General features: G+C 49.8%; 1 protein-coding gene and 2 long non-coding RNA genes across 3 annotated transcripts in view; all 3 read right to left on the bottom strand.

The window, feature by feature from the left end:
• The window catches only part of MTCL1 (microtubule crosslinking factor 1), a 110898-nt gene extending 99030 nt beyond the window's left edge, over positions 1-11868 (bottom strand). Inside the window, exons 1-3 of the mRNA XM_072949249.1 lie at positions 11623-11868; positions 4492-4697; positions 2738-3170 (exon numbers count right to left, since the gene is read on the bottom strand). The gene's annotated coding sequence lies outside the window, so the exon portion shown is untranslated. The remainder of the gene's footprint in view (positions 1-2737; positions 3171-4491; positions 4698-11622) is intronic.
• A 102-nt stretch (positions 11869-11970) lies between these two features.
• LOC140689044 (uncharacterized) lies at positions 11971-15127 on the bottom strand. The gene is made up of 3 exons (XR_012063920.1): positions 14205-15127; positions 12639-13519; positions 11971-12558 (listed from the first exon to the last, which is right to left on the bottom strand). It is a non-coding gene; the product is annotated as an uncharacterized lncRNA (long non-coding RNA).
• A 4621-nt stretch (positions 15128-19748) lies between these two features.
• Positions 19749-22256, bottom strand: LOC140689043 (uncharacterized). The gene is made up of 3 exons (XR_012063919.1): positions 21408-22256; positions 20846-20921; positions 19749-20232 (listed from the first exon to the last, which is right to left on the bottom strand). It is a non-coding gene; the product is annotated as an uncharacterized lncRNA (long non-coding RNA).
• Between the last annotated feature and the right edge of the window lie 1588 nt (positions 22257-23844).

The raw sequence follows: 23844 nt of genomic DNA, 5'->3' as shown, positions 1-23844 counted from the left end.
GGTTCTTTGGGGTACTAGGCCACTATCTTCTCGGTCTGCTGGCTTTCCAAATGAAGTCACTATTCTTGGCTCCAACAACTCCCTCTCTCTTGACGTATTAGAGCAGCACGAGCTTGAACTTGGTAACAGGACGGTGGGGAACAGGACGGTGAGGGCCAGCCTGCAGTGTTGACTCGGCTTGCCCAGAGGCAAAGGCCAGCAATGCTTACAAGTTGCTGGGGTGGGGCAGGAGACGGTGGTAGTGTCCCAGGTCTCGGCGAGTCCCTAAGATGCACCCCACCAAGTGAGGGTCCTCGGCTGCACTCATGAAAAGAAATTCGAGTGAGCCACTGTTAAGTGAAAGTAGCGGTATTAAGGGAGACACCCCCCCCACCCCAGATACTGCTGCCATCTCAGAAGGCAAGAAGCCCCAGGGCATAGGGTGGTTGGTTTTTACAGGCTGGGTAATTTCATAGGCTAACAAGTGGGAGGACTATTCCAACTGTTTTGGGGAAGGGGCAGGGATTTCCTGGAAGTGGGCCCCAGCCACTTTTTGACCTCTTATGGTCAGCCTGGGAGCTGTCTCGGTGCCTGAGGGTGTGCTGCTCGGCAGCTGACCTAGTACAACGAGCGTGCGCACAGTGAGGCTCAAGGGCTACTGGGGGTCCGATCTTCCGCCATCTTGGGCCTAGCAGGTGCCTAATAGGTCTTCACCTGTTTTTGTCGTATTCTCAGTGGCTATGTCATTCTTTTAGTGATTGTGCCCCACTCCCTTCCCTCCTGTCTCAGGAGGAGTAAAGATAAGCAGACAGACTTCTGAGACAAAAAAAAAAAAAACAGACCCCAAAGGCTGTGACCTCCACCTTAAATCTCCCACCTTGGCTGTGTCCTTCCAAAACACAGGACACAGGCGTCGCTGACATGAGGCCGCGTGCCACAGGGCGTTTGGAGAAGGAGGACGCTGCTGTCGACCACCCTGCAGGGAGGCTCGACGGGCTCCCTGCCCCGGCACCCGGCCCAGCCAGCTCGCCCTGGGGTGCGTTAGCTCTCCCTGCCCAGCGCTTGGTTAATCAGAAAGGGGCACTGCCCATCCCCAGAGCACAGCCGACCGGAACGCCGGAACCTTCTGACTGCCCTTCCTCCGGAGACCTGGAGTCTCTGACACCCTCACATTTCTCAAGAATTATGTCCAAGACTCGCAGCCCAAGCGCGCCGGCTCCTCACACTGCATACAATCGTGCAAAGGCCAGCTCGAAAGTGTTCCAGTGAGCAGCCCTTCCAAAATTCTCAGCCAGACGACCATACTGTTTGTAGCCAGCTCCCTTCCCCTCAGGTAATAAGTCAAACAAAATCCATATTCTGAATTATTAGCCAGGCAACTGCTTCCACAGGCCATCGGCAAGGAGGCGGTGTATGATAACACTTTCTGTCTCCAGGGGTCAGCGGCCTGCAGGTCTACAGAGATACCCGCTTGCATAATTGATGTTTTGAAAGTCACATGAGATTTTAAAATATTGTTTTGTTCTTGCTAAATCAATTAGTCTAAAGGTATTGGGGGGTACTATTTAAAAGAGCCTTTAGGTGCTTTGTTTTGGAAAACAACAACAAAATCCAGTGTGGGGGTGCCTGTCTTGGTCTGTCTGCCCTCACACCCAGCCCCTGCTCTTCCCTGGCGCTGCTCTGTGTTTCCAGGGAACCACGGATAGTTTGGCTTTCTGGGCTCCTGGGTGTGTTGACTGAGTGTAGCCACTGGGAGGCGCTGTCGGAAGATTGGGGTGTAACAGCGAGGGAGACACTGGGGAACGTACCCTCTCCCCCTGCCCCTTCCTGAGTGGCCGGGTCTCCTCTGTAGTCTGGCCTGTTGGGGTTCTAGCTTTCGCCGGATGACCTGCTCCCATCGGTAACCTCCTCCGTTCCCTCCCTCACCCCTACACCTGCACTACACCCCAAGGTTCTGATTTCCCATTCTTCTGCAGAGGCTGATCACAGGCCAAGGTCCTGCAGGCAGCCCTGGTGTCAGGCGTAGTTTCCTACGATTGTATCCATGACCTTGTCAAAGCGCAGTGTGCTAGCTACAGTGACAAGAGCTGAAGCTTTGGCTTCAGGTAGATCTGGGTCAAACCCTGCCTGTCACTGACCCTTTGTGTGGCCTGGGGTAAAGAGTTATTATCAACACCATCACCGTCACTAGTATTTCCTACCAGTGGAATACCCTCCAGTGCTTTAAAACGTAAGCAAAGCAAACCTGGAGTGAGAGTTAGAAATTGAGTCTGTGGCTATACAGTTATATAAACAGAAACACCTTTTTTTTTTTTTTTAACTTGGGCTCATAGAGGAGAGAAATATGACAGCCTCAGGACTCCGCCTCCCGCAGTGCTCTGCCGTCATCGGCAGAGCTGCCCCCTCAAAACCTTGTCCACAAGGCACGTACCTATTTTCCAGTTTTTTACCTTGTTTTAGCATAAAGTCATGTTTAGAGGATGAAATCATTCCTTGTCTAAGTCATAAGAAATCATCCTCTTTAAAAAGAGTGGAAAGGAGATTTTTTAACCGAGCGGGCTATTTTTATGGTGCTTCAGGAAAGCTAGGGTTGAAAAGGAAATAGGTGAAGTCAGGTGGCCTTCCTGGGGGTGCCGGGGCCTCCCCGCTGCCCCTGCAGGGTTACTGCCAAAATGCCGCGGGGGCCTGGCCAGACCGGCCACTGTGTGATAGGACGATGGCCTCAGAGGCCCTTAAACTGTGAATGCCTGAGACCTACCTGGTGAGCTTATTAAACGCGCGGGCTCCATGGCCATGTCCTCCCGAGAGCTGATCTCAAGGGTGTGGAGCGGAGCCTGGAACTTTTAACAAAGGCGTTTGATACAGATGACTCTCTGCCCTCCCCCGAGAAGCCTCGGGTTGGTGTTTTCTCACGCGGCGCCAAGTGTCACATGCTTGTTACTTGCATTTCCTCCTGGTTCTGTTTGAAAGTCCTTCAAGTCCTTCCGAGGCTGCTGTGAGATTCCGGGGGATGGGGTGCAGAGATCATGATGATGAAAGTTCAGCCAGTGAAGCCCCAACTGGGGACAGCATCACGACATCTGGGCCTGTCCCAGAGTCAGTCTTAAGTGCTGGATGCTGGATGCTTTGCAGTATTCCCAGAGAACTGTCCCACATACCACACGACTTCCAAACATCCTCCTGAAACATGCCTGAAGGTAAAAAAAAAAAAAAAAAAAAATCTGCTTACCATCAGCTGAGCCTAGAATGTAACTGTCTGTTTTCTTGCACTCGGGCTGCTGCAACAGAGCCCCACACACCGGGTGGCGTGGAAACAGCAGGCGCTTACTTCTCACAGTTCTGGAGGCTGGAAGTCTGAGTTCCAGGCACAGCAAGGTCAGGGTCTGGGGAGGACCCGCTCCTGGGCTGCAGACCGCCATCTTCTATGTCCTCACCTGGCAGAAGAGGTGAGGTCTGGGGCCTCTCTTTCAGGGCACATATCCCAGCCATGCAGCCTCCACCACCATGAGCTAATCACTTCCCTAAGGCCTGGTCTCCTAATACCATCACACCGGGCATCAGGATTTCACATGAATTTGGGGGGCCCTGTTTTACACATAAACATAACACTTTTATTACATATACAGCAGCATTGTTTCATGTTGTTTTGATAGGTACTTAAGTTTTTAAAAGAATGCAGCTGCAAGAGAAATTAAGACGACTTAATTTTATCCGGAGATTTACAGGGAATAGTTTTTCATCTTTGATTGCTTCATCATTGGTAGCACCACTCAATGCACTTGAGTCACTGAGGAAACACACGTGTATGTGCCTGCATCTTAGCAGTTGTCTCTATATAGAAGATCTGAGTACTTCTTTATACATATTTTCTAGTATTTGTACCTACGCTTTATATGTTGAAATACATATTACTCTGTTATAAATTACATTCTTATTATTTCTCTTTTAGCAATATATTTATTTTTTACAAATGCGTGTTTAGGGAGAGACGCCACCTGATTCTCATTTCACGAAACTAAAGGGCCTTTGTAAGAAAAGGCAGGACGAGTTGCTACCGGTGCTGGGAACTGCGGCTCCAGCGGAGACAGTGCTGCGGTCTTGCGGGCGGGTGCCCCCTTGTGGTGGGTGTTGGGATAGCATCCTTCCCCCACACAAAGGAAATAGCAGATCCTACAAGTGTCCCCTCCAGGGGCGAGGAAGTGGAGGCTGGTGACTCTAAGGCACGTCCTTTCATTAAACGAAGCAGTGTTCCCTGATGCAAGCTTTTGGCATGTTTGCTAAACTTAAAAAGTTCGGACTTCTTTCCTCATACAACATGACTGCTAAGATTTAAAGTTATTTAAAAAAAAACTGTGGGATTCTCAGCTTGATGTATATGGAAAATATCTTTTTCAAAAAAGGAAAATTCATCAAACTACTCTGTCTTTTCTGGTCGGCAGCATGCACATTCTGAAAACGTCAGGGAAATTAATCAGTTCCGTCGTCACCTCTTTAATGTAGAGCATTACTCACCTCCCCAGACAGATTCTGAGCTGGCTGGCATGTCTTGTGCTGCGTTTTTTTTTTTTGTAATTCACCATTATTTATTCCTCCACTTACAGAGTTACGACCCTTCATAACAGAAATGGACACACGATGCCCATAACCACTTCTTCTGCTGACTCTGGCTTCCTTGCCCGAAGTCCATGCTCATTTCCACGTACAAAATAAGAGGAGGTCTACATGGAAAGCAGAAATACAACCGGCGTTTATAGGAGGTTCCAGAGCAGACTGTACTTATGAAATACGTTTCCTGATTAACTCAGGAGATGGGACACTGTATACAATCACACACAAAAAATACATTTTAATTATTAATTCTGTGTAAAATCACTGATAAGCAAATTTTATGAATGAAGAGCTAAAACAATGTGGTTCTATGCCTGGTCACTGTGATTTGTTCAACTACCTTGGACAAAATAGCTCAGTTTTCCTGGGCCTTTGAGACCTAATCTGTGAAATTAGGGAGTTGAACTTAAACAAGCTTTAATGTGTGTCCCAGCTTAACGCATGTAAGGAGTAAGGCACACTTTTTTAAACTTATTTTTTAATTTTAATTTTTTAATTGTAGTTGACTTACAGTGTTAGTTTCAGGTGTACAGCAAAGCAATTCAGCTATACATATATACATATACATTCTTTTTCAGATTCTTTTCCATTATAGCTTATTACTACTAACTACTATATATAAAATAAACAAGATGATATACTAACTACTGTATATATAAAATAGATAAGCAACAAGCTTACACTGTACAGCACAGTGAACTATATTCAATACTTTGTAGTAACCTATAATGAAAAGAAATACGAAAAGGAATCTATGTATGTATATGTATGACTGAAAGATTATGCTGCACACTGGAAACTGACGCAACATTGTAAACTGACTATACTTCAATTTAAAAAAAAAAAAAAAGAAAAAAGAATGGGAACACCCAGTCTTAGCTCTGCTCCATAGCAAAAAAATGACCTGCAAATGCCTCACTCAGGGACCAGGCTGACATAAGCTGCAATCATGGCAGATCACAACATATTTCCACACCCACTACATGTGACTTCCCTTCTCCACCAACAGCATGGTGCCAATAGTAATGAAATACTCATCCAAGAACCCTTGCAAGGATTAAATGAGATACTGTAAAAGGACCTTATGCACATTTGAAAAACAGAAAATTTCCAATTAATCAGCCCTGTCACCTTTGGGCAAGCCAACCTCACTGGGTTTCAATTCTCTCCAATTCAAAATTCTCTTTCCAAACAGCCTCCATAGATTAGAGAGAATTGTAATTAGCATATCAAGCACCAGCCTAATTCTGCCAGCTCCTGCTTTCAATGCAATTATACTGTTTATATGTAAATGGCACTGCAAGTCCCTGGGTGGTGCCCTCGGAGCTCAACCAAGAAAGTAATGTCTTATTGGCACCCTCCCTTCCTTAGGGGACTCTTGTTTACTGGAAACACAACGGTCCACCTCTGACCAGCCTTTAATGAACTGACCAGGTTGACAAAATGCAGTTTGAATCCTCAAGATGTTTCTCTGGCTCAGCGGTGGGAACTGAAAGGCCCCCACGTGTGAGCAGTACTGACCTGCAGTCTTGAAGGAAGCTGGTGGAACTTCAGGGAACGTTGCAATTAACTGTGACAACCTCTGGAAGCTTTTTGAAGCTGAAAAGGAATTTTAACTGACCTGAAATCACCACCAAGATGTGTGTTCGTGTTGGTGGGAATGTAAATTGGTGCAGCCACTATGGAGAACAGTACGGAAGTTCCTTAAAAAACTAAAAATGGACTTACCCTATGACCCAGCAATCCCATGCCTGGGGAATCTATCTAGAAGAGATGAAAACTCTCAATTAAAAAGATACATGGACCCCAGTGTTCACAGCAGCACTTTTTACAACAACCAAGACATGGAAGCAACCTAAATGCCCATTGACAGATGACTGGATAAAGAAGTTGTGGTATGTATCTACAATGGACTATTACTCAGCCACAAAAAAGAATAATGCAATTTGCAGCAACATGGATGAACCTGGCGATTATCATACTAACTAAAGTAAGTGAGACAGAGAAAGACAAATATCAAGTGATATCACTTATATGTGGATCTAAAAAAATTATACAAGTGAACTTATTTATAAAACAGAAACAGACTCAGACAGAGAAAACAAACTGATGGTTACCAAAAGGGCAACTGGGGGAGGGATAAATTAGAAATATGTGATTAGCAGATATTAACTACTACATATAAAACAGATGAACAACAAGGACCTACTGTACAGCACAGGGAACTCTATTCAGTATCTCTTAATAACCTATAATGGAAAAGGATCTGAAAAAGAATGTATGTATATGCGTAACTAAATCACTTTGCTGTACACCTGAAACTAATACATTGAAACTCAACTAACTTCACTTAAAAAAAAGGATGTGTGTAGGTGTGTGTGCATGTGTGCGCACGCGCATGCTCATGCGTGTGCCCAAAAGGAACCTGTAGAGTCAGGAAGCTTTGCCGGAACAGGTCGTAGGATCTGACTGTCTTTCCCACCCAAACACTTGAATCAGCCCTACTTAAAGCTCACTCAGCAAATAAATTTTGCCAGACACAGAGAACACAAGATGACTGATCGCCGCCTTGGCCCTCAAAGTGCCTTGTTAAGGAGCCAGGTAGAAGCAAGGTTAACGGGTGACACTGTGTAGGGAGAGGGGTGCGGGGGGCACAAAGGAAAGGTGAGCAGCTTTTCCTGGATGGGGGTGGGAGGGGGCCAGTGAGGAATGGTCTGGAAAGGAGGTGACCACTTTTGTCTCTTCCAAATCCGCCTTCTCAGTCACTCAGACTCCTTCCCTGCCCTCTCTCCTACAGACTGACAGACGCCAGCCCTTGCCAGCGGTCAGCTTGGAGCCCTCCCGTTTGGGGACAGGACGTTCCCCAAGCTAAATGCCTGGGTGGAAGTGGCCCGGCAGGGATCTGCCTGCACATCAGAGCCTGGCCGACTCGCTGGGCCTGCTCCCTGGGAGAAGCTCCTCATTAACCTCCTTGGGGTGGGGAGCCCGGGCAGATCCACAGCCTGGGGTTCCCACGGGGCAGGTCAAACAGCAAACAAAGCTCCCGGCTGGGTGTGAGCAACAGGTGCACTTTTCACTGGGCCCGTCTCAGCCCTTGGCCTCCGCAGCAGAGTGTATTCGAGCGTATTCGGTGAACCCATCCAAAGGCGAGCCTTAAAGGAGTCCCAAAAAGGAAACCTTCAGAAGCTTCAGAGTCCTCTTGTAGCTCCGTTCAGGGCTCTAGCCACAGGCCTGGGGCAAGACTTGGGAATCAGGGTTTGCAGCAAGTCCCCAGGAGAAATCATGGTTTGACCAGTTTGACCTCCGTGGCCTCGGCGCATGGCTGACCTAAGCAGATTTCACAGGTGATTACGATCAGGGTCTGAGATTTAGTGTCATCTTTGGGTGGGTCTGGGGGGAGGTAATTAGGTTTATTTATCTATTTAACAGAGGTACTGGGGATTGAACCCGGGACCTCATGCACGCTAGGCACGCACGCTGCCACTGAGCTACACCCTCCCCCGGTTTGGTGCCATCTTGCACACAGAAGTAAAGGCCCCTGGAGGAGGCATACAGTTCACTCTCGCCAGGGACATATTATAGGAAAAGGAGGTTATTGGATGATTGTTGTCAGATCAGACACAGTAAAAAAAGGATTTTTAATTAAAGCTCACTTTTGTCTCACTTGACTGGGTGGGTGGGTGTCGAGTTTCCCAGAACAATTTCTGTATCCCCTTAAAGTTTATTATTTGTTAAATTGTTCTAATTTTTAAAAAACTAGAATGCTATTTTCTTCCTGGAAGTAGCCTGGGAATTGCATCACACAAAATCAGGCTCCTTCCCAGGCTGGGCTTGGGGTGCATGCTTTTTGGGGGTGGTCGGGGACATATGCCTAGAAGGGGGCTTTCCTGAGGACAGAGAGCTACGCCCTCAGACCTGAAGGACATGGTGCCCAGCCACGCTGCGCGAGGGACTCGGAGACCCTCTGTCTCCGCGTCTCTCTGCAAGCTGCCAGCCTGGGCTCCTGTGCCTCTTTTCGCTGGTACTCTCTCTGCCTGTGGGATGGGTCCCCTGCAGGGATGGTTTTGGGCTGCTGACCACACATGCCTCGTAGCTCTGCTCCCGACAGCTATCCAGCTCCTTTTCTCAGCACCTGTGTCCCAGGGTTCCCAGGAGAGAAAATCTGGGCCCCTGTCTGCCCCAGGGCGGTGGGGATGGAGCCCAGCAGCCCTGCAGGCATCTGGGTGGGGAGTGGGGTAAACGGTGTCAGCTGTAAAGGAAGGGGACCAGGGCACCTACCTCCACAGCACCCCAAACATCCAACGCGTAGCCAGCCACTCGATAAAGATTCATTTCTCCTCCTCCTCACTTCCTCCCCAAGCCTTCAGGGCTGGGGAACCCGGTAGAGGACTCTGGTTAACTGCATGGAGCATGGCCTCTAGCCCTCACCCGCTCCCTTAGAGCCACAGAGCTAGTGTCCCCTCAGGGTTCCTGCACATTCTGAGCCAGGCTCCACGCGAGACGCAGGTCTGCCAGCTCAGGACACCAGGGAAGTCACATACCTCTCCTCTTCACACTCCAGAGAAGTGTGACCATTTGTCAAAGACTTTTTTTCTTTTTTGGCAGAAAAGGTGACAGAAAAATTATGAATGTGTAAAATCGTACCTGGATCTCAGGGGTCTAAACCACATCATTAACTGAAATCCAAATGCTTGACTGAATGTGTGGATGTCACAGCATGTGTGTTACTTTGAGACACTTTATGGGAGAATAAAACCAACCCACTTTGTAAGCCCAACCAGCAGAGACAGTGGTTTATAAAAATCAGCCTGCTCCTGTCGGGGCAGGTTCTCTTCTGGAAGATTCCTTTCTCCCCTCCCCTCCTTCCTTTTTTTGCTGGCTTTCCTTTTTTTTTTTAATTTCAATTTTACCAATATTTTTAGGACCTTCTAGGACAAACAGAAGCTGTGTTTTTATTGCTAGCGTTCTGACCCATCACGACTTTCCACAAAAGGTGAGGTGGGGGTCCTACACTGCAGGTAGAGGTGACAGGGACACTCTGGTCCCACCGCCTGTGCTCCCAGCCCCTCCCTGGGTGTCCGCAGTAAGATGGCGATAAGTCATGATTATTCACCACATGTCACATCAACCACCGGCTAACCAGGCACCGTGGGAACACGGTGGAGTTATCTCCTTTGGGAACTTTGACTATTTTTCAATCATTTTCATGTTGGGAGGGAAGAAAATCTGAAGATGTGTTTCACTGTGTTTATACTTAACAGAGCGACTCCTGTATTTACACTACTGCTTCCTGGAAGAATTTAGACGAGGAAACGTCAAAGTTCTAAGAAGGGGCATTTTTCTCCTTCGGATGAGCTGTAATTTTCCAAATTGTTTGACCAAATTATGTGAAATAGCATTGCACCACCAGCTGCAGTGAACGTGTGTGACTGCGATCACCTCCCAGCCACGCTTCTCCTCCTGTTCACTTTGGGAGGAAAAGCTTTTGTCCAGTATCATTCCCTACCAGGCTCTGCCAGGCTCTAAACGTGTGGCTCTGGGGAAGTCACATCCATGCCCAGCCTCCACTGTAAAGGGAGGACTGGATAAGACCCGTCGCACACACAGGGACGACTGGATCGAGTTCAGTACAAATTCAAATACAGCACTCTTCAAATCACCCACGACTGACTTTCCTCCCTCCGCGGTGCCCGGCGAATGGTCAGCGGATGCTAACTGCTCTCACAGTGCCACTCGGAGAAGCAGCGAGTGTGCGGCGAGGGGTCCACCGGCTGCTGCGGGGCTGGCTAACTTCCAACCCCGAGCACACTTGGCGGGGGAGCGCTGGGAGGGCTGGCGGCGGGGGAGGAGGGCGGTGCCGATAACGTCCTGACCGCCGGGGACGTAGCATTTTTGAATCTGCTGTTCCAGATCAGCAAGCGAACGTGCACAGTCACCTCAGTTGCACGCGTGCCTCGTCTGTCCGCGGGTCTCAGCTCGCGGCCCCTTCCTCTGAGAGCCGGTTTCGGACACCCGACTCAGCATCCGCTCCTCCACTGCACCCTCTCTGCTCAGTCACCACCCGCGCCTTCTCTGCGGCTGCACCGCCTTCCTTCGCTCACTGCGCGGGGCGGGTCCGCCCGCCCGCCCGCCTCCCGCGCAGGGCAGCCACCACCGGCTTCGAGCGGACGCCCCTGGAACGGCGGTTACAATCACTGAGCCGGTCACGTTCTCCCGGGGGTAAGACACACAGACAGCCTCGCTTTGCACAAGGAAGAGGTGTCTTCTCCCTCCGACCTGACTGTCCTGCAGGGAGGGCTACGCCGGGGAGCTGCCCTTGGCCTCGCGGCCCGCGGTGCTCGGGCGGGAGCGATCCGGGCCAGGCGCACCAGGCGGCTCAGGGTCCAGGCCCCGGCGGTCACGCTAGACGGCAGGCGACAGACGGGCCGACAGCGAGTGAGGGCGGGAGCAGCCACCTGGAGGCGGCGCGAGCCTCCCCTCTGGGCCACTCCCCCCGCCCCAACTCGGGCCGGGGGCGCCGACTGTGCGTTAGTGAGACCTCGTCTGCAATCAGAGCGCTGGCAGCACCCACCTCCAGGCTGTTGTAAGAATTAAGTCGTTTCACTGCGAAGGACTTAGAGTAGCACCTGGTAGCCAAAGGTGCTGGTAGCGGCTGAGATCATCCAAAGGAGGCCTGGAGGGAGGCGCTGGTGCCGGAGCGTCTCCTCCTGCGCCCGCCCGCGCACTTTGCATACAGCTGGAGCGCGGCCCGGGGGTCGCCGATCCCCGGCAACAATGGGCCCAGAAGGGACCCGCCGCCGCCACAGCCGCGGATAAAGACCACAGAGCCCTATTGTCCCCGCAGGCTCTCTTAATTAACATAACTAAAGTGGAAACCGGGGTCTTTGTCCCCCCCCACCCCCCACCCCCGTCTCAAGTTCAATGCTTTCTTCTTTTTTTAATGGAGGGACTGGGGATTGAACCCAGGACCTCGTGCACGCTGAGCATGCGCTCTACCGCTGAGCTGAGCCCTCCCCCCGCAAGTTCAGTGCTAACCTGCGGCTCCCCGGAACCTGGGGAAGAGGAGAGCTGGACACCCGGGGCCTGGCACGCTCACAATCCAGAGAGCAGTCGCACTGCTTCATCATCTTCAGAACAAAACCACCTTGGAGTCTCCATCTCAAGGGGCACAATGGGCGTGTTTCACAGTCTAGACAGGCTCCAGCTCGACCCTCAGGGGTCAGCAGGGGGGTGCTGGGCCTCGGATTAGGTTTCTGTCCTCGCCGGGTCCCAGGAGACCAGCTGCAAAAGCAAATTTGTAATGAGAAAGGGTGCGGCCTCCTGTCTCCGCCGGCGAGCTGAGAACCGGTTTCCTAGGTGAAGGCGGTGCTGCTTGAACCGGTTTCCTAGGTGAAGGCGGTGCTGCTTCCCCGGTCGGTCCGTGGAGGCACAGGGAGAAGGAAGTAAAGGTAAAAATCACAACAGTTCACCCCTTTCACTGGTCAGGGCTGACCTCCAGCAACGGCCGGTATCCTCATCCTTCCCGTCAGTACCGTCAATGGCAAGTCTGATTGCTCACCATTTATTACTCATTTGTATTAATAGGCAAAAAAAAAAAAAGGCACAACAGTGCAACTTGTGTTTTCACAAGTGAGTTACATTCACTTTCTGTGTAGTAATTCACGCTCAACCCTCCAGTTACCGTATGACCAGGAAGCTTGTATGAGTGTAAAGGCTTCCATCTCGGAATGACACAGAAATAGCACTTCTCCAAGAACTTTGTAAGGGCGTGCTCTTCCCGTAAGTGTGTCCGTCCACACGCCTACACAGGAAGGCCACAGCTCTGTGCAATCACACTGCTTTTCTTCCTTCCTTCCCTTTCTCCCTCCCCCTGTCCCCTTCTTCCTTCTTTCTGGCCAGAGGCATTTACTGTGGGCATACATTCACTGAACATCTTCTCTGGGCCGAGACTCATTCACAAAGACTGCGGTCCTGGCGGGGACAGGGAGGGCCTAGCTCAGCAGCAGGGTAGCTGCTGAGCCCGCACGGGGCCCTGCGCCAGATCCCCATACCTCCGTTAAAGAAGAAAAGATGCTGGATAGGGAAAAAGGCCTCTGCTCTCAAGTGCTGTACACTCTAGCTGGGGAGAGAGACACAAGAAGTAACTGTAACTGAAATATGAAGCAGCCTTCCCCAGCTGTGGAGTCAAGAAAGCCATCTTAATATTCACAGTCAGTTTCTGTTCTCACTGCCACCTCCACCCACAGAGCCCCCTCCCCTCCCACGTGGTCACCAGCTAAAGCAGGATGGGCAAATAAAGGAACAAACTTCAGTAAGCGAATGAAAACATAAATACGGTCCAATCAGGTATGTCTGGATAGATGTGTGACCGTGTTCCTGAAAACGGGCTCAATTCATTTTAGATCACATATTTGGACATACAGCGAGGGACCTGAGAGTGAGTCAGCTTGCAGAGCGAGGAAATTACCATCATTTGGTAATGACCCTGATTAGCCAGCTTTATTTGGTTTGGATTTCCACAGACGGGTTTTCTGAAAGCACACCAGGCTCATCAAACCCAAGAGAACCACCCAGGGAGCCAGGCAGAATCGGAGGCTCTGGGAAACCGGTCTGGAGGCCCACCTGAGTGCACCACAGCCCCCGCCCCGCCCCGGGCTCAGCGTGCAGTGTTCCCATCGGGCATTCGGCGGAAAGCTTTCATCTTTTTCCAAGGCTTCTCCTTCCAGAACTTGGTCCTGACTGGGCCTTGTGGGGCTGCACCCCACAGGCCTACAAGGCCTGTACTCACCCAGCTTCGAGACCAAAGGAAGAGCCCGGAGCCAGTAACAGACATCAACAGTTAAATGGATGGGGGAGCTTACACGTCTGAAGCAAGGTCCTGGAGTGACTCCCTGGGACGGTGGGCAGGACGTGGCTGGCGGCAGGCTCGCTCCTGGGGGGAAGGGGAGGTTACCAGTTATAGGGAGAGTTGATGTCAGGTTGGCCTATTGGTCACCAGGGAAACCAGCAGATGGCACGCCCCTCACGCCCCTCTGACAAGAACAATCCCTAGCTGGGACCTGGGGCAGGTGCCTAGGAAGGTCAGTCCTGCGAGCAGGTGTAGGTGCAGCAGGCACTGGTGGAGCAGGGGGTGCAACAGAGAGTGAGAGGACGGCCATGTTGAGTGGCCTGACCATCCAGGCCTGCAGACAGGTGAGGCTCCGTGAATAGGGAGCTCACTGGCCTCCAACCCCAGAGCTGACGGGGACAGACACAGTATTCTGTAAAAGTCAACCAACAGCATACGTGGCGAGTCTATCTGTACGATATTCACAAACTGTAGAGGGGTCTGCGGTGGTATAAGCCAGGGAGGGAAGGGCCGTCCAAAGTCGAGCAGATAAAGACTTTAACAGAAATGCTGAGCATTGAAACCAGCCCGGGGTGGGAAACGTGACCTGAGATTAAGGATGAGGGAAACAAGTAAAGGATGCCTGTCTGAGCTGGGACTCACGGGACCGCGCGAGCTTCCCGCTACCGCCGAGCAGGGAGGAGCCCGGGGTGCTGTCACCACTGGGCCCCGGGCAAGTCCACGAACGATCCTCAGGGTCCTCCCCTGGGACGTGGGCTACAACACCTACCCTCAGGGCTCTCTTGACTGTGCGTGGCCGGACATGTAGCAGAGGGGAAAACCTCAGTCATCTTCCAGGAGCTTCCAAATGGCCAATAATAAATCCTTGAAAGCCGAGGGCCGGCTCTCATCTCTCCTTGAGGAGAGGCTGCCTGTTCCCTGATGAGGAAGGGGGAGATGCTGCAGGAGCTGGGGGGCAGCAGGCCTGGTGGGGACAGCAGGCCGGCAAGGACCAGACCTGACCGTCTGCACATGCGCTGTCTTCCCAGGGGTATGCCCTTCCTTTTGGCCCCAAATGAGGGAAATATGAACATTCCCAGCCAGGGTCTGTCTCAGGACCTGGTATCCACACTCCCATCCCCCCGACAGCCTCACATCACAGAAGAGAGGAAACTGAGGCTTCAGGGAATCCGCTGACTTTCTCATACTCATAGTTCCTAAGTGGCAGACTTCAAGTCGGAGACAGATCCGGTGGAGTCCAGGGCCTTTTCCTAATCACCGCCAGTGGACTTGACGGCTGAGCTGGCTTCGCCCGGCCCCAGGCAGACGAGCGGTGTCACACTCGCCTCTACCACCCTGTCTGCAGTCTCCCGTGCTTCCATCTGCAGCCTGGGAGGAAATTGAGTTTCGTTTTGAGGCTGGTTATTAATCTCTGCATCGTTCGCAGGAAAGTCTCACGAGGCAAAGAATAAGCCCTTTTTGCTTCCTGACCTGTAAGTGTCCCGACAACTGTCAATCGATAGGGATTTTATCTTAAGGTCAGACTGTCAGCCTCTGCCTCCGGGACCACACAGGACAGCACGCCGCCTGCTCAGGTGGCCTCCCTGTCCTCCCCTCTCCTCTTGAGTGACTCTGGGGCTGTCTCCTGATGACCAGCGCCCGGCGAGCTTCTGTTACAAAGTGGTTTTATACATGATCGCAGGTCTGTCCATGTTGTGCTCAAGCGGGTTTCTAAGAAGCACTCAAGAAAGACAGTCCACGAGGCCCCCAGAGGGACCCTTCCCTAGGAGGAACTACTGTGCAGGACGAACTGCTATGGTTTAAGGACGGCAAGATATTGCAGTGCAGTAAAAACTGCCCCTGCAAATGAGGTACAAAATCTGTCTGGTTTTTTCCCCACCGATTTCCTAAGAGTCCTTCTCTCTTTCTTGCCTCCAGCCACCAGGACCAAGCGGGGACCGTCATTGCAGCGTAAGGATCCATTTGTTTTTTCAAACTGAAGTGTAGTCGAATTACAATGTTGTGTTAATTTCTGGTGTACAGCATAGAGATTCAGTTATACCTACATATTTTCTTTTTCATATTTTTTCATTCTAGGCCATTACAAGATTATGAATAGAATTCCCTGTGCTCTATAGCAGGACCTTGCTGTTTATCTGTTTTATATCTAGTAGTTCGAATCTGCTAATCCTAAACTCCTAATTTATCTGTCCCCACTCCCTTTCTCCCCTAGAAGACACTCATTCTTGACTTTTGAATAAACCTACTCTGAGGACAGAGTGGTGACTGATTTCCCTGCGGAGAAAATACTGCTGCTTTCTGGGGCCCCTCACCTGGCCCTGGGCTTCACCCCATGAGCAGCTGCCACGACGGGTGAGCACAGAGCTGGCAGATCCCGCCAGGACCTAGGGGGCACTGAACGGGGTGGTCTCCCGTAATGGTGAGAAGGGTCCCCTGGCTGGGCCAGCGCCCCAGGCCTTGGCAAGCACGCCCTGACCAAGCTGACCAAGCTGACCAAGCTGACGTGCAGACTGCTGGTTGTCACGGCAACACGATTCTTGTGCCCCGCCCCCGCAGGGTGGAATCCCAAGAGGACAGAGTCCAGACAGCTGCTAAGCTCGCCTGCAGGGTGGGGGGCCCGGTGGGCTCAGCAGTCCCCAAAAGCTCCAAGTATCTGTAAGACTTAGAGCATGCTTTTCTCCCTAATGAAGGGAAAGATCACAAAATGGTCGTGAAGATGCACAAATGATGGCGAAAAGGAAAGGAAGCAGCAAAACCAGAGGGACCAGGGGCTGCTGCTAAAGATGAAGGAGTGGGATAGTGAGAAAACGCATGGTGCAGTTTAAATTCCTGTCCAGGGGGAAAAGGCAAAAGAAGAAAGGAACCTGGATCTTTTGAGCCAGAGGAGGAAGGGAACAGAAGAGGAAGCTCCCTCCACCCACAGCCTGGGGCAGTGAGTGACCTTGGCAATGACAAAGCCAGGCTGTGTGGGACATGGGAGGGCTGGAGATTTTGCACTGCCTTGAACTTCAAGCATTTCTTCCTATGAAATCAGACCTCTCTTGTAAAGTGAAAATAGATTTATTTCAAATGGCAGTTTCAAGGAATTATCAAATTATGCCTGGCACAGAATGTAAAAAAGTGTCTGGCTGGTTTTGAGCAGTTTTGCTTTTTATTGTTAGGTTAGGACAAGCCCACTTTTATGAAATCTGTGCTCCATGTGAAGCTCTCATCCACCTGGTAGATATAAGATGCTCCAGGGGGCCAAGTGGGTGAGTAACCGGCTGTCGGTGTTGAAACAAGAGACTCACGCCCAGCGGGGCACCCGCTAGGAGCTGCAGACACAGGCATTATGACCTGAGTCGGAGGCTCACCGCTGAGAAAGTCTCCAGCCTCCCAGACTCTCCCACAGAACCCGAAAGGCCGAGCTCTTGAGTGACAGTGGCCGATATTTACTTTATAAATTCACCTGAGTGAAGCACTGCTTCCCAAGCAGTGAAACGATGCCAAGACCCTGCTTGGCGCCAGGCTGGGCTAATTTTAAAGCAAGTCATGAGCCAGATGGGCACCTTCCTTGCTTTGCCAACAGATCACCTGGACCACAGTTCGAAGGCACGCCTCATTCTAGAACTTGCTCTCCAATGCTTGGTGACTTTCTTCAGCAGATGCGACAAAAAAAGTTGGCCAGCTCATAGCAGCACTATTTACAACAGCCAGGACACAGAAGCAACCTAAAAGTCCATCAGCAGATGATTGGACAAAGATGTGGTATATACATACAATGGAATACTACTCAGCCATAAAAAGAAAGAAAGAATGCCATTTGCAGCAACATGGATGGACCTAGAGATGATCATACTAAGTGAAGTAAGTCAAAGACAAATCTCATATGATATCACTTATATGTGAAATCTCAAAAAATGATACAAATACTCTTATTTACAAAACAGAGACAGAGTCACAGACACAGAAAACAAACTTATGGTTACCAAAGGAGAAAGTAGGGGAGGGACAAATTGGAAGTTTGGGACTGGCAGATACAAAGTACTATGTTCAAAACAGATAAACAACAAAGACCGACTATATAGCACAGGGAACTATACTCAATGTCTTGTAATGCCTATAATGAAAAAACTATGAAAAAGACGACACACACACACACACACACACATATATATATATATATATATAAAACTGAATCACTATGCTCTACACCTGAAACTAACACAACACTGTAAATCAACTAGACTTCAATTTAAAAAAAAAAAAGTTTTGCCCCAGTAAAAGACAAAGTCACATATTCCTCGGGTTGAGTGTAGCCCCTGCCCTTGATTCCTGGCACTGACCCACACAACAGGGCTGACACCTGCTGCTCTTTGAACCATAGTCCTGGGAAGCCCAGCTGCTAACATCTGTGTAAGGGCTCACCATCTAGTGTTTTCTCCCCAAGGTTCTGTCCACTCAAAGACATCAGTTTCTCTTGTATCATGGGTTAGCATTTATATCTCTAAAAGGATACTTCAGGAGTATCCACGATATGCAAAGAGTTTCTACAAATCAATAAATGAAAGGCAGACAACTCAATAGAAAAATGGGCAAAAGATGGGAGGAAAAAAACCATTAAAACCACAATGAAATATCACAGTATACCCATTAGAATGGGTAAAATGAAAAGACAGGTCATTTCAAGTTGTTAAGAGATTATACTAATATAATCATAATTAATAACTACTTACGTAATTATTTAAGATGTATTTGCTTATGTGAATAATTATAGCATTTATTATAAAATAATAGGTCATTATTATTTTAGTCATATTAAACGCCAGCAGCTTAACTATAGAGCTGCTGGTATAATATACACTGTAAAACAGTACCAGTCCTGTGGGAAACTTCTTGGTTGGTTCCTATTAGGGCTGAGATCCGCTGAGATACTGTGTGACCCGGCAATCCTCCCCAAGGTACACGTAACAGGAGTGCCTCTCTGTGTTCATCCAAAGAGAGCAAGAATGTTCATCTCAGCCGTATTTTGAGTAACCCCCTGCTATCCAGAAGTCCACCTGCACAGAACGGATAAATGAGGGTTTATCCACATGAGGTATTACTGGATACCATGAGCACAAACACACCACGACCTGTCGCAATGACCCAGATGCACTCATGCCAGGGTGGAGGGAAGAAACACCTTACATGTGACTCACTTCTGTGACATTCAGTCCCCAGCAGACGAGGCTGAGGCCTTCGAAGTTAGCGTCTAAGAGGGAACTTTTGAGGCTCTGAGGCTACTCTTTCTTGTCCACTTGGAAAAAAATCAACTACGTAACTTATGATTTGTGTCCTTTTCCTCATGTATGTTATACTGCAATAAAAATGATTCACAGAGAACAGAGCAGAACCAAACCAGAAAACCTCCAGAAGCCCTGCTCTGCCCAGTCCACAGGACCCTGTCTCTCTGGTTGCCCCAGCTGGCCACCTGGGGAGGACGCCTGCGTTCCAGGAGACCAGGAGGGAACGACCTTTTTCTCATCACCTGCTATTTCTCGCCTATTTGGTTACCTTTCAGTGGCCTCTCCAAGCACGCCCTCTGCCCAGCCGCAGTTGCCAAGGACAGAACCCAGAGGAAAGGCAGTATTCCTTTCCTACATCCCAAACCGATCACTACCGAGCAGCCACGCAGCAGGAGAGGCCTGCGCTGCCTCGAACAGGAAGCAGTCAGATCACAGCTCTTCACGGTATCCCTGCCAACGTCACATACTTCCAAAATTCATCATAGCGTCTACGGGAACTCGCCCTCTCTTTCTCCTCCTCAGAGAAGTGTTTGTCCTTCCAGCCTCTCTGTTCCTCATGCTGTTCCTGATAAGGACATGTCCTCTTTAAACGCCTTTCCAGCCTCACAGGGACGGTGCCACTTTATGGAACCTGGGCCTCTGGTTTCCTCCCTTTTATGTGTCACCAACAGCCCCCACTCTTTCCAGCAATGGTTCCAACACACGCCCACAGCCGGGAGTCACCATCTCCCAGGGTGGTCCATGGCTACAATTTAAAAAGCAAATGCCAAGTAGATTTAGGGCATAAAATACAGTTTTGTCTTCTTTCAGTGACACCTAGATAAAAAGCAAACAATACGTTTTACCAAGAGAATTCTCTTTAAAACGTGCCTTGTTTTTCATTTACCTCTAATGTTTTTTAATGCTTAAAAAGTCTTCAGCCTTTGATTCAGAAAAATCCCCTCCTCCACCAACCATGTAGTTCAAACCATCAGGTCTGTTCAAAGGTACTGCTAAGAAGCTGAGCGTAAACCTTAAGATTTACATTCCTCTTCTAAATTATACCATATGTTCAAGTGATACTTTTAATTATGTATGCCTTTTGTATATAGCAGGAAACATTACAATAATAAAGATTCTCCTTTAGAAACAGCTGTGCAAGTTGTAAAGGACGTTATTTAACCGGCAGTATTATTATTAGTGCTACTCTGGCTCCTCCCAGTGGACAGTTCCCATCATTGCAGAAGATGCACTGAGATTATCCTCAAACCCCTAAGATACTTCATGGTTCTTAACAGTCCATGTGGCTTCCCTAGGGATTTGAGGTGGCTTAATGAATATATACACTAGAGTAAAAAAAGTATATATGTAATTTCAGGTTTACAGTGCACTCAACAACACGCCTTCACTAAAGGGAATTGTGGATTCCACGAGCGCCTTCTGAGGGGTGCTCCCTGCAAGCTGAAGGCATGACATCAGGGTGCACTGAAGATGGTTCCCGGAGTCAAGAGCACGGGTCCTTCGTCCAGCTCCAGCATGGGCCGTCCGGACCTGGGGAGCGATATGAGAGAAGGGCATGGAGCCTCTGACTTGTGAACTATGTGCCATGGAATTTTTGACAAACTTGAGCAACAGATATCTGATTTTAACAGCTTGGAGTGTGGGTAATTGTGCAGCTGATTAAGAGCAATCTGTTTAAAAGCATCAAGCAGATGGGAGGGGTGCCTTCAGTTTGGGTGGGAAATAAAAAGCCTAATCAAAGTGCTAGACTGACGGGCGGCCCTTCCAAGCATCTTGGCGCTCAGTCCGGCACCGGCACCGAGCCTGCTATCGGCTTTCTACACCATGCTGCACGGAGTTATTTTCAGATCCATCTTGTTCACCCTTCACAACACATTCTCAGCCCACTGCAGGAGGCTGAGGGGTGAGCACCTTGCTGAAAGAAAGATCTCCCTCTTTGTTCTGGCAGATTTGTAGCTTCAGGTGTCACATTTAGGTTTATGATCTATTTTGGACAGGGTACATGGTACAGATTGAGGGTTTGTTTTGTTTTTGTTTTTGCAGATAGCGTCAAATTGTTCCAGCACCATTCACTGAAAGAAAACCCAAACTATCTTTGCTTCACAGAATGGCCTCTTTCCACATTTATGGAAAACCAACTCACCAGACACGTGCGGTCTGTTTCTTGAATCTATTCTGCTTCCTCTCATCTGTATGTCAGTCCTTTCTTCTCCAATGTCCTTTTTAAAAATTGAAGTATAGCTGATTTACAAGGTTGTTAGTTTTAAGTGTACAGCATATGATTCAGTTACACATATATGTAATATATATATATATATATCTTTTCATATTTTTTCATTATAGGCTATTACAAGTTATTGAATATAGTTCCCCTGCTACACAGTAGAACATTGTTGTTTATCTATTCTGAATATAGTAGTTTGTATCTGCTAATCCCAAACTCCTAATTTATCCCTCCTCCCACCTCTTTCCCCTTTGGTAAACATACGTTTGTTTCCTATGTCTGTGACTCTGTTTTCGTTTTGTAAATAAGTTCATTTGTATCATTTTTTAGATCCCACATATAAATGATGTCTTTCACTGAATTACTTCACTTAGTGTGATAATCTCTAGGTCCAACCACATTGCTGCAAATGGCATTATTTCATTCTTTTTTATGGCTGAGTAGTATTCCATTGTATAAATAAACATCTTTATCCAGTCACCTGTTGATGAACATTTAGGTTGTTTCCGTGTCTTGGCCATTGCTTGTACTGCTGCTATGAATATTGGAGTGCATGTACTTTTTCAAATCAGTTTTCTCCAGACATAAGACCAGGAGTGGGGTTGCTGGATCATACGGTAACTATTTTTAGCTTTTTAAGGAACCTCCATACTGTTTTCCACAGTGGCTGCACCAAATTACACTCCCACCAGTAGGAGGGCTCCTTTTTGCCACATCCTCTCCAGCATTTGCTGTTTGCACGTGTGGGGAGCTGTTTGTTGAAAGCGGAAGGACTAGGGCCGACTTATCCTCGTCTCAGCTTCTCAGACGGTTACAATTCATGCCTGTGGACCAGAGCGGACTTGTCCACAAATGCATCAGCCTCATCAGCTAACAAGACAGATTCCTGGAACCCTCTTCGGTAATACCTCAGTTTATGGGAATGAGACATGCTTCAGGTTTTGTGTCTGCATGCAGGCAGTTAACTACATTTCCAGTAACTACTGTCTCGGTCACAAGGACAGGCTTAAGCAAACATTTCCACGGAGCGGCCAAGCGTTCAAGAAGCTGTAACCCACCAGGAGAGCTGGCAGCGCCGGCTATTCTGTGAAGCCGGCTTTTTCTGGAGGGTCCCTCTGCTTCCAGGTGAACAGCCTGTGAACACCCCTTCCCTCTAGGCTGCCTTGTCCCCCCGGGCAGCAGTCTGCTTGATCCTGGCGGCCGAGGAGGACCATGCCCCCTCACCTCCCTCCGCTCCCGGGCTCTGCATCCGTCCTTCCATGATGGAAGCTCTGTCCTGCAGTCCTGGGAAGTGTCTGTCTGTCACACTTGACAAACCGCCCTGAGGGCAGGGACAGTCCTATCTGCTTTGGTCACATCCCGGTAGCACCAAGCACAGGGCTGTGATGACAGCCACCACGCAATCTACCTCACCTCTGCTGACAAGATCTCAGCATAAATATGAGCCTGTGTATCGTGTCCTGACCCCCCTTAGCTGCAGTCTGTGGGCCTGGTTACAGCTTCCAGGCAATAAATCACCTGTGAGACAAGCGCCTTTGCTCCCCCTGCTAACGCAAGCCACTCATAGAAGAAAAAAACCAACCAACGATTCTAGGTAGTTTTACAGCTTGAGACAAGCAAGATGAATCTCTTGTGTCATCAAGTAATATTCACCCCTCTGCTTCAATATTCAAAACTTTTAAATCGTTAGTTAAATAAAACCACCTACCAACTTGAAATAGCACTTCAAAGATCCAGGAGGTAGAAAGAGAAATGGATGGTTTGTACGGAGAATAAGCGTAACCCAATTCACTGCTAATCCTCAGCGAAACTCACCACCTAACTCACGGACTAGAATGTGGCTCTGAGGTCCCAACAAGATCTATGGATCTTGTGGTCTTAAGTGACTTTTATTTGTACTTCCTTGGATTTTGTTCCTCTCCATCTACGTGGGTAAATGAAAATTCACTTCTTACCTGTTGCTACTCAGTTTCTGTGACAATCGCATGAGACACAAATCTAGGACAATGAGCTATAAAAATGTTAGTGTACCTTTTACAACCGCTTTTAAAAGGAGAGTTCCCTTCAAAAATCAAGAGAGAATTAACTGAGTTTCAGCTCATCGCACGATGGCCCAAAGGACCACCACACATGGGAACCACCAGCAGAATCAATACTGAATAAGCAGCCTCTAAAAACCACGCCGGATGACAGCACAGGAAATTAAAGCCCCAGTTCTTCCGTCACGAATTCCCTGCTACCGGAGGAAAGAGCCCACAGGTACGCTGGAAAACCAGAGAACAAAGCCAAATTCAGGGGCTGGGGACGCCGCGGAGACTTCTCACAAAGCCAGACTCCAGGCCGGAACCGCCCCAGCGAACACGCGGACGGGGCACAAGCGCAGGGACGAGGCGCCGTGCCCGCGGCAGGCCGGCCCACCACGGGGCCGCGCACACTCACGGCAAGCGACGCTTCCCCTGGACTCTCCTGAGGGCCTGCCTGCCGAGCCCGCGCCTGCCGAGCACTCCAGCGGCCGCGGGAACAGCCACGAGAGGCGCTTCCACGCCGAGGGGTCGACGCAGGGAGCGGGCCTCACAGCCAGGACGGCGCGAAGCCAGCAGGCGCCGCCGAGGTCACTCAGCGGCAACCGGAGGGGGCGACTGCCCCTCCCGGGGCCGGCGTGAGCGGAGGGGGTGTCGCCCGGACCGAGGAGCTCAGAGGGGACCCCACGACAGTGGCCTGCGCCCGGGGCGGGGCGCAGACGCGTGCGGAGGGCAGGCCAGCGGCGCTGGGGGCCCGGCAGGACGGAGGTGCTGGCCAGCCCTGCTGCCCCGGCCGTCCGGCGGGTCAGCGAGGCCGAGCTGAGGGCCCGCCGGAAGCCGAGGGCGCACCGGAAGCTGAGGGCGCACCGGAAGCCGAGGGCACACCGGAAGCCGAGG

Source organism: Vicugna pacos, chromosome 24, assembly GCF_048564905.1.
Source record: "Vicugna pacos chromosome 24, VicPac4, whole genome shotgun sequence".
Lineage (NCBI taxonomy): Eukaryota > Metazoa > Chordata > Mammalia > Artiodactyla > Camelidae > Vicugna > Vicugna pacos.
This window is presented reverse-complemented; position numbering and strand designations above follow the sequence as displayed.